General features: G+C 37.9%; 1 non-coding gene across 1 annotated transcript; it reads left to right on the plus strand.

The window, feature by feature from the left end:
- The first annotated feature begins 1086 nt into the window (after positions 1 to 1086).
- LOC112787655 (small nucleolar RNA R71) lies at positions 1087 to 1194 on the plus strand. The gene has a single exon (XR_003195056.1). It is a non-coding gene; the product is annotated as a small nucleolar RNA R71 (small nucleolar RNA).
- Positions 1195 to 12938: the final 11744 nt, after the last annotated feature.

Consider the following 12938-nt stretch of genomic DNA (forward strand, 5'->3'; position numbering starts at 1 on the left):
ATCCAGATCACTTAGTTCATTGATGAACAAGGGAGATTCATCTTCCCAAGTTTCAATACCAAATAATTTGGCATTCAGCTTCATGATTGCACCAAGGTACTTGGCAGCTTGCTCCTTAGTAACATCCTCATTCTCTTCAGAAGAGGAATACTCATCAGAGCTCATGAATGGCATAAGGAGGTTCAATGGAATCTCTATGGTCTCTAGTTGAGCCTCAGATTCCTTTGGTTCCTCAGAGGGAAACTCCTTATTGATCACTGGACGTCCCAGGAGGTCTTCCTCCTTGGGATTCACATCCTCCTCCTCTTTTGTGGTTTCGGCCATGATGGTCATTTCAATGGCCTTGCACTCTCCTTTTGGATTTTCTTCTGTATTGCTTGGGAGAGTACTAGGAGGGATTTCAGTGATCCTTTTACTCAGCTGGCCCACTTGTGCCTCCAACTTTCTAATGGAGGACCTTATTTCATTCATGAAACTTACAGTGGCCTTAGATAGATCAGAGACTAAGTTTGCTAAATTAGAGGTATTTTGTTCAGAGTTCTCTGTCTGTTGCTGAGTGGATGATGGAAAAGGTTTACTATTGTCAAACCTATTTTCTCCACCATTATTAAAGCCTTGTTGAGGCTTTTGTTGATCCTTCCATGAGAGATTTGGGTGATTTCTCCATGAGGGGTTATAGGTGTTTCCATAAGGTTCACCCATGTAATTCACCTCTGCTATTGCAGGGTTTTCAGGATCATAAGCTTCTTCTTCAGAAGATGCCTCTTGAGTACTGTTGGATGCAGCTTGCATTCCATTCAGACTCTGAGAAATCATATTGACTTGCTGAGTCAATATTTTATTCTGAGCCAATATGGCATTCAGAGTATCAATTTCAAGAACTCCCTTCTTCATAGGCGTCCCATTACTCATAGGATTCCTCTCAGAAGTGTACATGAACTGGTTATTAGCAACCATGTCAATGAGTTCTTGAGCTTCTACAGGCGTTTTCTTTAAGTGAATGGATCCACCTGCAGAGGTATCCAATGACATTTTAGCTAATTCAGACAGACCATCATAGAATATGTCCAGGATGGTCCATTCTGAAAGCATGTCAGAAGGACACTTTTTGGTCAGTTCTTTGTATATCTCCCAAGCTTCATAGAGGGATTCACCTTCTTTCTGTCTGAAGGTCTGAACATCCACTCTAAGCTTACTCAGCTTTTGAGGAGGAAAGAACTTGGCTAAGATGAATAAATAAATAGAAGGAGATAAGAGAGAGATAGAATTTTCGAAAATAATTTTTGAAAAAGAGTTAGTGATTTTCAAAAATAGTTTTTGAAAAAGGTTAGTAATTTTCGAGAATTAAAATAAAAAATTAAAATAATTAGTCAATTAAAAAGAAATTTTGAAAAAGAGGGAAGATATTTTCGAAAATTAGAGAGAGAGAGAGAGAGAGAGAGAGTTAGTTAGGTAGTTTTGAAAAAGATAAGAAACAAACAAAAAGTTAGTTAGTTAGTTGAAACAAATTTTGAAAATCAATTTTTGAAAAGATAAGAAGATAAGAAGTTAGAAAAGATATTTTAAAATCAAATTTTTGAAAAAAGATAAGATTAGGAGATATTTTTGAAAAGATATGATTGAAATTTGTTTTGAAAAAGATTTGATTTTTAAAATCAAAATTAATGACTTGATTCACAAGAAATCACAAGATATGATTCTAGAACTCAAAGTTTGAATCTTTCTTAACAAGCAAGTAACAAACTTGAAATTTTTGAATCAAAACATTCATTGATGATGTTATTTTCAAAAATTAGGAGATAAAGATAAGAAAAAGATTTTTGAAAAATATTTTTAAAATTTTCGAAAATAAATAAGAAAAATGAAAAAGATTTGATTTTTGAAAAAGATTTTGAAAAAGATAAGATTTTTAAATTGAAAATTTGATTTGACTCATAAAAACAACTAGATTTTAAAAAGTTTTGAAAAAGTCAACTCAAATTTTCAAAATTTATGAGTGAAAAAGGGAAAGATATATTTTTTTTTTTGATTTTTGAATTTTTAATGATGAGAGGGAAAAACATGAAAAAGACTCAATGCATGAAAATTTTGGATCAAAACAATGAATGCATGCAAGAATGCTATGAATGTCAAGATGAACACCAAGAACCTTTTGAATGTCAAGATGAACATCAAGAACTTATTTTTGAAAAATTTTTAATGCAAAGAAAACGTGCAAGACACCAAACTTAAAAATTTTTCATGTATAGACACTATGAATGCAAGAATGCATATGAAAAACAAGAAAAGACACAAAATATGAAAACATCAAGATCAAACAAGAAGACTTACCAAGAATAACTTGAAGATCATGAAGAACACTATGAATGTATGAATTTTTCGAAAAATGCAAGATGAATATGCAATTGACACCAAACTTTCAACTTGACTCAAGACTCAAACAAGAAACATGAAATATTTTTGATTTTTATGAATTTTTTTATTTTTTTGGATTTTTGTATATTTTTTTCGAAAAAAACATATAGGAAAAAGAAAATAAGGATTTAAAAATTTTTTAATATGAATTCCAGGAATCTTGTATTCTTAGTCTAAAGCTCCAATCCGAGGGTTAGGCATGGCTTAATAGCCAGCCAAGCTTTAGTATGTAACTCAGACATGCCACGGCTGACATTCCAATTAACTTACCTCTATGCTGATGGTTGGAAGCCCCTATCCAAAAGAATTAGACATGGCTTTACAGCTAGCCAGGCTTCAACATGCTTCATGAAACTCTAGAATTCATTCTTAAAAATTCTGAAGAAAAATATATTTTTGAAAAGATTTATTTATTTTTTTTTTCGAAAACAGATGAGAAATTTTTGAAAGTTTTTTTGAAAAATTTTTTGAAAAATTTTTGGAAATAAAACAAAAAGAAAATTACCTAATCTGAGCAACAAGATGAACTGTCAGTTGTCCAAACTCGAACAATCCCCGGCAATGGCGACAAAAACTTGGTGCACGAAATTGTGATCTCAGGCAACGGCGCTAAAAACTCTGTACGCACGTCTTAATAAATCATTTTTCATTCACAACTTCGATACAACTAACCAGCAAGTGCATTGGGTCGTCCAAGTAATAAACCTTACGTGAGTAAGGGTCGATCCCACGGAGATTGTTGGTATGAAGCAAGCTATGGTCACCTTGTAAATCTCAGTCAGGCGGATATAAAATAGTTATGGAGTTTTCGAACATAAATAATAAATAGATAGAAAATAAGGATAGAAACACTTATGTATATCATTGGTAAGAATTTCAGATAAGTGTATAGAGATGCTTTGGTTCCTCTGAACCTCTGCTTTCCTGCTGTCTTCATCCAATCAGTCTTACTCCTTTCCATGGTTGGCTTTATGTAAGGACATCACCGTTGTCAATGGGTACTTTTTATCCTCTCTGGAAAATGGTCCGATGTGCTGTCAGTGCATGGCTAATCGTCTGGAGGCATCACCCTTGTCAATGGCTGCATCCCATCCTCTTGTGAAAATGGTCCAAATGCTCTGTCACAGCATGGCTAATCATCTGAGGTTCTCGATCATACTGGAATAGGATTCACCCTCCTTTTGCGTCTGTCACTACACCCAGGACTCGCGAGTTTGAAGTTCGTCACAGTCATTCAATCCCAGAGTCCTACTCGGAATACCACATACAAGGTTTAGACTTTCCGGACTCTCATGAATGCCGCCATCAATCTAGCTTATACCACGAAGATTCTGATTAAGAGATCCAAGAGATACTCATTCAATCTATGGTGGAACGGAAGTGGTTGTCAGGCACGCGTTCGTGGGGGAATGATAATGATTGTCACGTTCATCACATTCAGGTTGAAGTGCGAATGAATATCTTAGAAGCGGAATAAGTTGAATTGAATAGAAAAACAGTAGTACTTTGAATTAATCTTTGAGGAACAACAGAGCTCCACACCTTAATCTATGGAGTGCAGAAACTCTACCGTATGAAAATACATAAGTGATAATGGTTCAGGCATGGCCGAATGGCCAGCCCCCATGAAAGTCTAAGATAGCATAAAACTGATCAAAGATGTCTAATACAATAGTAAAAGGTCCTATTTATACTAAACTAGTTACTAGGGTTTACAGAAGTAAGTAATTGATGCATAAATCCACTTCCGGAGCCCACTTGGTGTGTGCTTGGGCTGAGCTTGAATGTTACACGTGTAGAGGTCAATCTTGGAGTTGAACGCCAGTTTGTAACGTATTTCTGGCGTTTAACTCTGGCTTGTGACGTGTTTCTGGCGTTTAACTCCAGACAGCAGCGTAGAACTGGCGTTCAACGCCCTTTTACGTCGTCTAAACTCGGCCAAAGTATGGACTATTATATACTTCTAGAAAGCCCTGGATGTCTACTTTCCAACGCAATTGGAAGCGCACCATTTTGATTTCTGTAGCTCCAAAAAATCCACTTTGAGTGCAGGGAGGTCAGAATCCAACAGCATCAGCAGTCCTTCTTCAACCTCTGAATCTGATTTTTGCTCAAGTCCCTCAATTTCAGCCAGAAAATACCTGAAATCACAGAAAAACACACAAACTCATAGTAAAGTCCAGAAATGTGAATTTAACATAAAAACTAATGAAAACATCCCTAAAAGTAACCAGATTCTACTAAAAACATACTAAAAACAATGCCAAAAAGCGTATAAATTATCCGCTCATCAGGAGCCTAGCGATTAGATAACTTTGTCATGGCTTCTAGTCTGCTTTGCTGAACCGGGGGTAAAATTCCTTGATAAGTGCTCAACTTCAGTTTGTTATCGACCATGCTCTTCATGATTATTCTTCTCACCTCTTCAGCCAAAGTCAAAATCGGCTTGGTCCTTTCATGATTTATTTTAGCATTGAATGATTCGCAGGCATTGTTGCAAATGTTGTCATTCTTGGGATCCTCACTGAAGTACGCCTTAGTCCAAGCTTCCTTCGGCCACTTTTCAAGATACTGCCAAGCCTGCTCGTTGATGACCTTTACTCTCTTCATGTTCCTCTCGAACTCATTACGTGTTCTTGATCTAGCACACTCCCAGACCAGGTCTTTCAACTATGTGCTACCCCATTGTTTTGAAAAATTCTGCCACAAATACCACACACAGAATCTGTGCTGGGCCATGGGCATGACTTCCTTCACTGCTGGGATTAGTCCCTGACAGATACAGAGAAACCCGAAAAGAGTGTTAATCAAATGAATCCCTCAAAGTTGATCATTAAATCAATTTAGTCCTACAAGTATATCTCATTAAATCAAACAAAACCCAAAACTATGAATACGAGTATGAAAATTGTCCTCACCTTCTGCATGTCTGAAATGATGCACAACTTGTTATCATTGTAGTTGCCAAGGTCTGGCTGCAACAGGTCCAGAAACCATTTCCAGTTGTCTTTATTTTTCACATCGACAATTGCATTGGCATCCTGAGCACACGCCGTCAATATTTTTCCACCGTGCAAGGTCTTAAGAAAAGCCCCATCCAATCCAATCATTGGTCTACACCCAACCTTAAAACCTTTTTTACACGCATCAAGACACACATAAAACCTCTCAAATTGAGGAGGACCTCTGGCATCGGGATTACACCAACTTAAACTGTAGACCCCGGATTACTTGTAAGCAACTCATTAGCATTGTCCCAGATTAACCCATACAGGGCAACTTCATCCCCCTCTACCACTTTCCTAGCACCTTTCAATGCTCTAGTGATGCAGGTGCTGTTGAGGTTTACATTACACTTCCTCACAAACCACTCATACACTTCACGATGTCTCATTGTAGGGTGCTTCCTAAGTTTTGGTATAAGTTTGCTTAGTGTCCACTGTTGGGTCGCTGCCCTATTTTTTCGCCTTCTAGGATAGATATGGTTGTCAACGAGGGTTTTAATCTGCAAGAACCCGTCTTGTTTACTACGTGCACAATATACTACCTAAGGACAACCCTCAGCCTTACACACAGTCCTAACCCGAACATTGTCATTCTTTGTAAACAATATATTTCTACCTAACTGGATTGTATAGTCCCTACTTGCATGCATAAAATGTTCCTTTGATTTGAATATCATACTAACCTCAAATTTGAGGTCCCCGAACTTTGTCTTGTCATTATACTGAGGATATACGGTTGGTGATTCCTCATCAGAGTCCAGTTCCAGGCCTGAGTCCTCCGAGTGTCATGAGTTGAGATCCGAATCACTATCTTCAAGGAGATTATCTTCTAGGTCTGCCAAATGGAAACCACAAAGTAATTACTCATGTGACCAAAATTAAATCAACAACTACAAACCAATTGAGTTAGCCAAATACCTGAGTCACTTTCATCCTCATCCTCAGAAGCTTCATAGTTTGAATCGTCAGTCTCTATTTCTTTCTCTGCTAATATGGTCTTAGCAGGCTTGTGCTTCTCTGTCACCTCACTTTTTTTGTTCAGCCTTGTAGAGTTCACACCATCATCATTTTCACTGCTAGATTCATCATCTCCTAGTACCTTTGGAGGTTTGTAAAGGCTGTCCTCAGCACTCTCATAGGAGTCATGAGAGTCACTATCTTCAACCTCTAATGTCTTCACAGGCCTTCTTGCTCTTGTGGTGGTAGTGACCTTGGTCTTTCCTTTGGTCTGAGATGGAGCAGGGGTAGGTTTGGTAGGCTGACTATAGGGTTTTTTATGCTGTGATGGAGTTTGCACAGGGTGATGTGACTTTTTGGTGGGCTGAGATGATGGTCTAGTGGGCTTAGATGATGGTGTATTGGGCTTAGATGATGGACCCGTGGGTTTGATAGATGGTCCAGTGGGCTTAGTGGGCTCCTTAGTGGGCTGAATTGGTTGCTTAGTAGGCTTGGTATGCAGTTTACTAGGCTGACTTGGTTCCTTTGTAGGTTGGGTAGAAAATTTCGTGGACTGAGAAGGCAACTTTAAAGGCTGAGATAATCTGCTACCATCAGCTGATGCCTTCATGGATTCAGAGCATGCTTTTTGGTGGGATGGTAACTTAGTGGGTTGAGAGTGATGTCTCTTGGTTTGGGTTGGCTTAATTTTTGGCACATCTTCTTCCTACTCATCAACCATACATGGCTCTGAAACACCATGCTCAAAATACAGGTTGATCAAGTTGAAGTTCCTCCTGCAATCCTTCACCATTGCAATCAAATTATGATCTGTGGCCAGTCTCCTCAACCCATATTCAAGGGGAACTCCTAGAGATTTCCACCAACACTCCCTAGCCTCAGCATATCCCAGTTCCACATAGTATCCCTTCACAAAGAACACGTCAAGTGTGTCAGCTTCAACTCCCATTAACACCTCTGTGTGATCCGGCTCATAGTACAGATTTCTACCCTCATCCTTTTTAAACTTCCCACCATGGTGAAATATAAACGTCATAGGAGGACCCTCCATCTACAAGTGCAAAAATAAATAAATGTAGTTAACAACAAAATTTGAATCAACTACATCCTTACACCTGCATGTCAACACATAGCAAACAACATAATCATAACCATCGCAAACCCTCCATTCCCCAGAAAAAACCCACCGCATAACGACCAAGAAACCCCTAACGGCAAATGCATATAGAACATGTTCTTTCTAATCCGAACCCTAGTGACACTAGATGGTTCTTAGAACTAACTCAAGCTAAACCAACGAACACCAACATTGCAAAATCAACAGAAACTGTCAAAAAAATTAAATCTTACCCTATGGCAGTTACTGTTCCTTCCTACAACAGCGAAACTCCTCCGCGAGCTCCTCTAACTATCCAACGTAGTAGAGCCAACTCCTCTACAAGCCTCGACACGCACAGGAATCATCAATAACGCTACGAGGTTCTGATCAAAGGATCTTTGGGCAGAGTACCAGAGTAGAGAGAAGATGAGGGGTTTTGGAGCAAAAGTTGAAGAGGGTTGTTATGAGAGGAGAGAAGGGAAGAACGTTTGAATATCCCACTCTGGACCATAAACGACGTCGTTCTGTTGATTTGGGAGTGGAGGAATGAAACTACGTCGTTTTAGAGTTTACCATGCTGGCACTTAACATTCCAGCTCAGCAAACGTTTGCCACATCACCAACTGAGATGACGGAAGGACAAACTCGATCAATGTGAGTAACTTTTGGAGACGATTTTGATTAATTTTATTTTTCGGGGACTAAAATGGAGATCGGGATATCTTTCAGAGACAATTTTGACTATTAACTCAGAATTTTATCTTATAGAAAAGAATTACTTCGTTGTAAGCATAGCTCCAAACCAATAAATAACTCTCTCATCAAATTTAATTTGGTTTTGTCACAAGTACAAACCCCAATAAAAATTAACCGAAGTATTTAGACCTCGGGTCATCTCATAAGGAATTGCAATGAAGTGGTCAATTATTGGCTATGAAGGTACAAGGGGTTTGATTTATAAGAGGGGCAAGAAAAGTAAATCAATCAAGTAATTAAAAAAAGCAAGGTAAAGAACTCTTGGCTAAGACATAGGTAATTGAGATCACCATCCTTGTCAATAAATCAAATATTGATAATTATGAGGAACCGAGCTCATTAGGTCTACTCAATAAAGCCTTAAGTAGGTAATGTTTACTCCTAGGCTTGGAGTACGTCAAATGGCTTGATCAACATCAATCCATAAGTCCCAACCTAGCTACTAATTAACTTAATAGTAGGCTAGAGTCAATGGTTATCAAATTGATCCCCAAGGATTCTAGAATCACCAATTCAATGAAGCCCAATGACTCAAGATCACTCAATCCCCTTAGCTTAGGCCAAGGGTCAAGAGAACTACTCAAAAACTATAGGAAACATTCTATCAAACACCTAATGTACAATAAAAGTAAACATCACAAAATGCAAGAATTAAGGAAACCCATAACTAACATAAGCAAGAAATCAACAATAGCAATGAAGATAAACATAAAAGAGACATGGAAACATAAAATTGCATTAAAAGGAAATTGAGATCCAACAATTGTTCATTAACATAAAAGAGAGTAAAATAAGAAATTAACACTACAACTAAGAGAAATAAGATGTAGAAACAAGAAATTGTAAGAGAAACAAGATGAAATCAAGTAATTAATTCAAGATCCAAGACAATCTAACCTAATCCCAACCTAATTCTAGAGAGAAGAGGGAGCTTCTCTCTCTAGAAAACTAACTAAAGGCTCATGTCGAATAACTAAAGGGTGGATTCCATTGGTTTTGACAGTGTCACAAATTCTCAAAAACACAGAGAGGTGTTGGTTTGGATCTTCAACAACATTTCCTCTATATTGACAATTGTTCTGAACCAGGGTAATCAATTGAGGCTTGAGTTCGAAGTTATTGGCATGGACATTGGGTGTTAGAATGCTACTCCCACAATTCCTTGGATTGGGGATAGTGTAGGAGGCTACTCCCATCAGGTAGATTTGGGACATTCCTTTCCATCTCTTGATCCTCTTCTTCTGATTCTGCTTCTCCTACAACTCCCTTTCCCCTTGCTTCTCTTATTCTTCTCAAGAGTGTTCTCTCCGGTTCAGAATCAAAGGAGGTGGACTCACCTCTTCTTCCTCCTTGACATACAAACAAAACCAGAAACCAAAATGAAACACTCTACTGCTAGAGTGAGGTTAATGTTAGCTTAAACAAAAACTCAAACAGTTAGAATGCTAAACAAAAATAATGAAAAAGTGCTTAATCTAGATTATCACCCTACTTAATCATTGTCAATCTAAATCAATCCCCGGCAACGGCGCCAAAAACTTGATGAGGGAAAAACGATTCCACACAAACTCACCGGCAAGTGTACCAGGTCGCATCAAGTAGTAATAACTCACAAGAGTGAGGTCGATCCCACAGGGATTGATGGATTGAGCAACTTTAGTTAGGTGATGAATTTAGTTAAGCGAATAGTTGATGATTTGAGTGAAACTTGATTAACAGAAGTAAAAGTGCAAGAAACTAAAAGGGAGAGGGTAAATTGATAGAAACTTAAAGTATAAAAGAAGTAAATTACAGAAAGTTAAAGTGCAAGAAAGTAAAAGAGCTGAAACTTAAATTGCAAGAAATGTAAATAACTGAAACTTAAAGTGCAAGAAATTTAAAGTTGCTGAATCTAAATTAACAGGAAACTTAAATTGCAATGAAGAATAAAGAGATTTGGGTGTTGGGATTCAAATTGAACTAGAAAATGTAAATTAAAGTAAATCAGAAAGCTATGAGATGAAGAGATTCAGATCTAGATCTCAGTAGCAAAACAGAAATGGAAAATTACTTGAAGAAACAAAACAACAAGAAAACTTAGATCAATTATGAAATCTTAAAGAGAAATTGACAATTTCAGCAAAGTAACAAAATCAGAAAGAAAGTCTAAAGCTCAATTGTTCTCTTGTCAAAACAGAAAGGAAGAAGTTGCAGAAGAACTAAACTGAAAACCGAAAAGAGTATTTAGATCCAATTTCCAATTCTTAGAACTATATAGAAGAACAATAAAAGATGATTGATGAGCGGATAATTTATACGCTTTTTGGCATTGTTTTTAGTATGTTTTTAGTAGGATCTAGTTACTTTTAGGGATGTTTTCATTAGTTTTTATGTTAAATTCACATTTCTGGACTTTACTATGAGTTTGTGTGTTTTTCTGTGATTTCAGGTATTTTCTGGCTGAAATTGAGGGACTTGAGCAAAAATCAGATTCAGAGGTTGAAGAAGGACTGCTGATGCTGTTGGATTCTGACCTCCCTGCACTCAAAGTGGATTTTCTGGAGCTACAGAACTCGAAATGGCGCGCTTCCAATTGTGTTGGCAAGTAGACATCCAGGGCTTTCCAGCAATATATAATAGTCTATACTTTGGCCAAGAATTGACGATGTAAACTGGCGTTCAACGCCAGCCTTCTGCCCAAATCTGGCGTCCAGCGCCAGAAAAGGATCCAAAACCAGAGTTGAACGCCCAAACTGGCACAGAAACTGGCGTTCAACTCCACAAATGGCCTCTGCACGTGGAACACTTAAGTTCAGCCCAAACACACACCAAGTGGGCCCAGGAAGTGGATTTATGCATCAATTACTCACTCATGTAAACCCTAGTGACTAGTTTATTATAAATAGGACCTCTTACTATTGTATTAAACGTCTTTTTGACCATCTTTGGATCCTGGATTGTATTTTGATCCTGTGATCACGTTTTGGGGGCTGGCCATCTCGGCCATGCCTGAACCTTCACTTATGTATTTTCATACGGTAGAGTTTCTACACTCCATAGATTAAGGTGTGGAGCTCTGCTGTTCCTCAAAGATTAATGCAAAGTACTACTGTTTTCTATTCAATTCTTCTTATTTCGCTTCTAAGATATCCATTCGCACCCAAGAACGTGATGAAGGTGATGATTATGTGTGACGCTCATCACCATCCCCCCTTATGAACGCGTGCCTGACAAACACTTCCGTTCTACATGAAATAAGCTAGAATGAATATCTCTTAGATCTCCTAACAGGAATCTTCGTGGCGTAAGCTAGAATGATGGCGGCATTCATGAGAATCCGGAAGGTCTAAACCTTGTCTGTGGTATTCTGAGTAGGATTCAATGATTGAATGACTGTGACGAGCTTCAAACTCGCGAGTGCTGGGCGTTAGTGACAGACGCAAAAGGAGGGTGAATCCTATTCCAGCATGATCGAGAACCGACAGATGAATAGCCGTGCCGTGACAGGGTGCGTGAGCATATTATTCACTGAGAGGAGGGGATGTAGCCACTGACAACGGTGATGCCCTTGCATAAAGCCAGCCATGGAAAGGAGTAAGACCGATTGGATGAAGATAGCAGGAAAGCAGAGGTTCAGGGGAACGAAAGCATCTCCATTCGCTTATCTGAAATTCCTACCAATGATTTACATAAGTATCTCTATCCCTATTTTATTATATAATATTCGAAAACACCATTATCACTTTATATCTGCCTGACTGAGATTTACAAGGTGACCATAGCTTGCTTCATACCAACAATCTCCGTGGGATTCGACCCTTACTCACGTAAGGTATTACTTGGACGACCCAGTGCACTTGCTGGTTAGTTGTATCGAAGTTGTGACAATTATGAATTAAGATCAGAGCACCAAGCTTTGGAGCCATTACCAGGATTTGTTCGAGCCTGGAGATGACAATTTCGTGCACCAAGTTTTTGGCGCCGTTGCCGGGGATTGTTTGAGTTTTCGGCAAGCTTTTGGTCCGGTAACATCAGTGCCAGATTCCCTTTTGATCCGGCAACAGCACCAAGTTTTTGGCGCCGTTGCCGGGGATTGTTTGAGTTTGGACAACTGACGGTTCATCTTGTTGCTCAGATTAGGTAATTTTCTTTTTATTTTATTTTCAAAAATTTTTCAAAAATATTTCTAAAATTTTCTCATCTGTTTTCGAAAATAATAAAAATGTTTTCAAAAAAAAAATTTTTTTTTTATTCAAAATTTTTAAAGAATGAATTCTAGTGTTTCATGAAGCTTGTAAAGCCTGGCTGGCTGTAAAGCCATGTCTAAATTCTTTTGGACTGAGGTTTTGGATTAAAATTGAATGAATTACATTCATATGTTTGCTGAAGCTTGGCTGGCCATTGGCCATGTCTAGTGTTTTGGACTGGAGCTTTCTTTGAAAGCTTGGCTAGCTAGTGAGCCATGTCTAATTCCTGGACTGAAGCTTTAGACTAAGAATGCAAGATTCCTGGAATTCATATTAAAAATTTTGGAATCCTTATTTTCCTTTTTCTATTAATTTTCGAAAAATAAAATAAAATAAAATAAAATCCAAAAAAGTTAGAAAATCATAAAAATCAAAAATATTTTGTGTTTCTTATTTGAGTCTTGAGTCATATCATAAGTTTGGTGTCAATTGCATGTGCATCTTGCATTTTTCGAAAATTTCATGCATTCATAGTGTTCT

This window comes from Arachis hypogaea, chromosome 20, assembly GCF_003086295.3.
Source record: "Arachis hypogaea cultivar Tifrunner chromosome 20, arahy.Tifrunner.gnm2.J5K5, whole genome shotgun sequence".
NCBI lineage: Eukaryota > Viridiplantae > Streptophyta > Magnoliopsida > Fabales > Fabaceae > Arachis > Arachis hypogaea.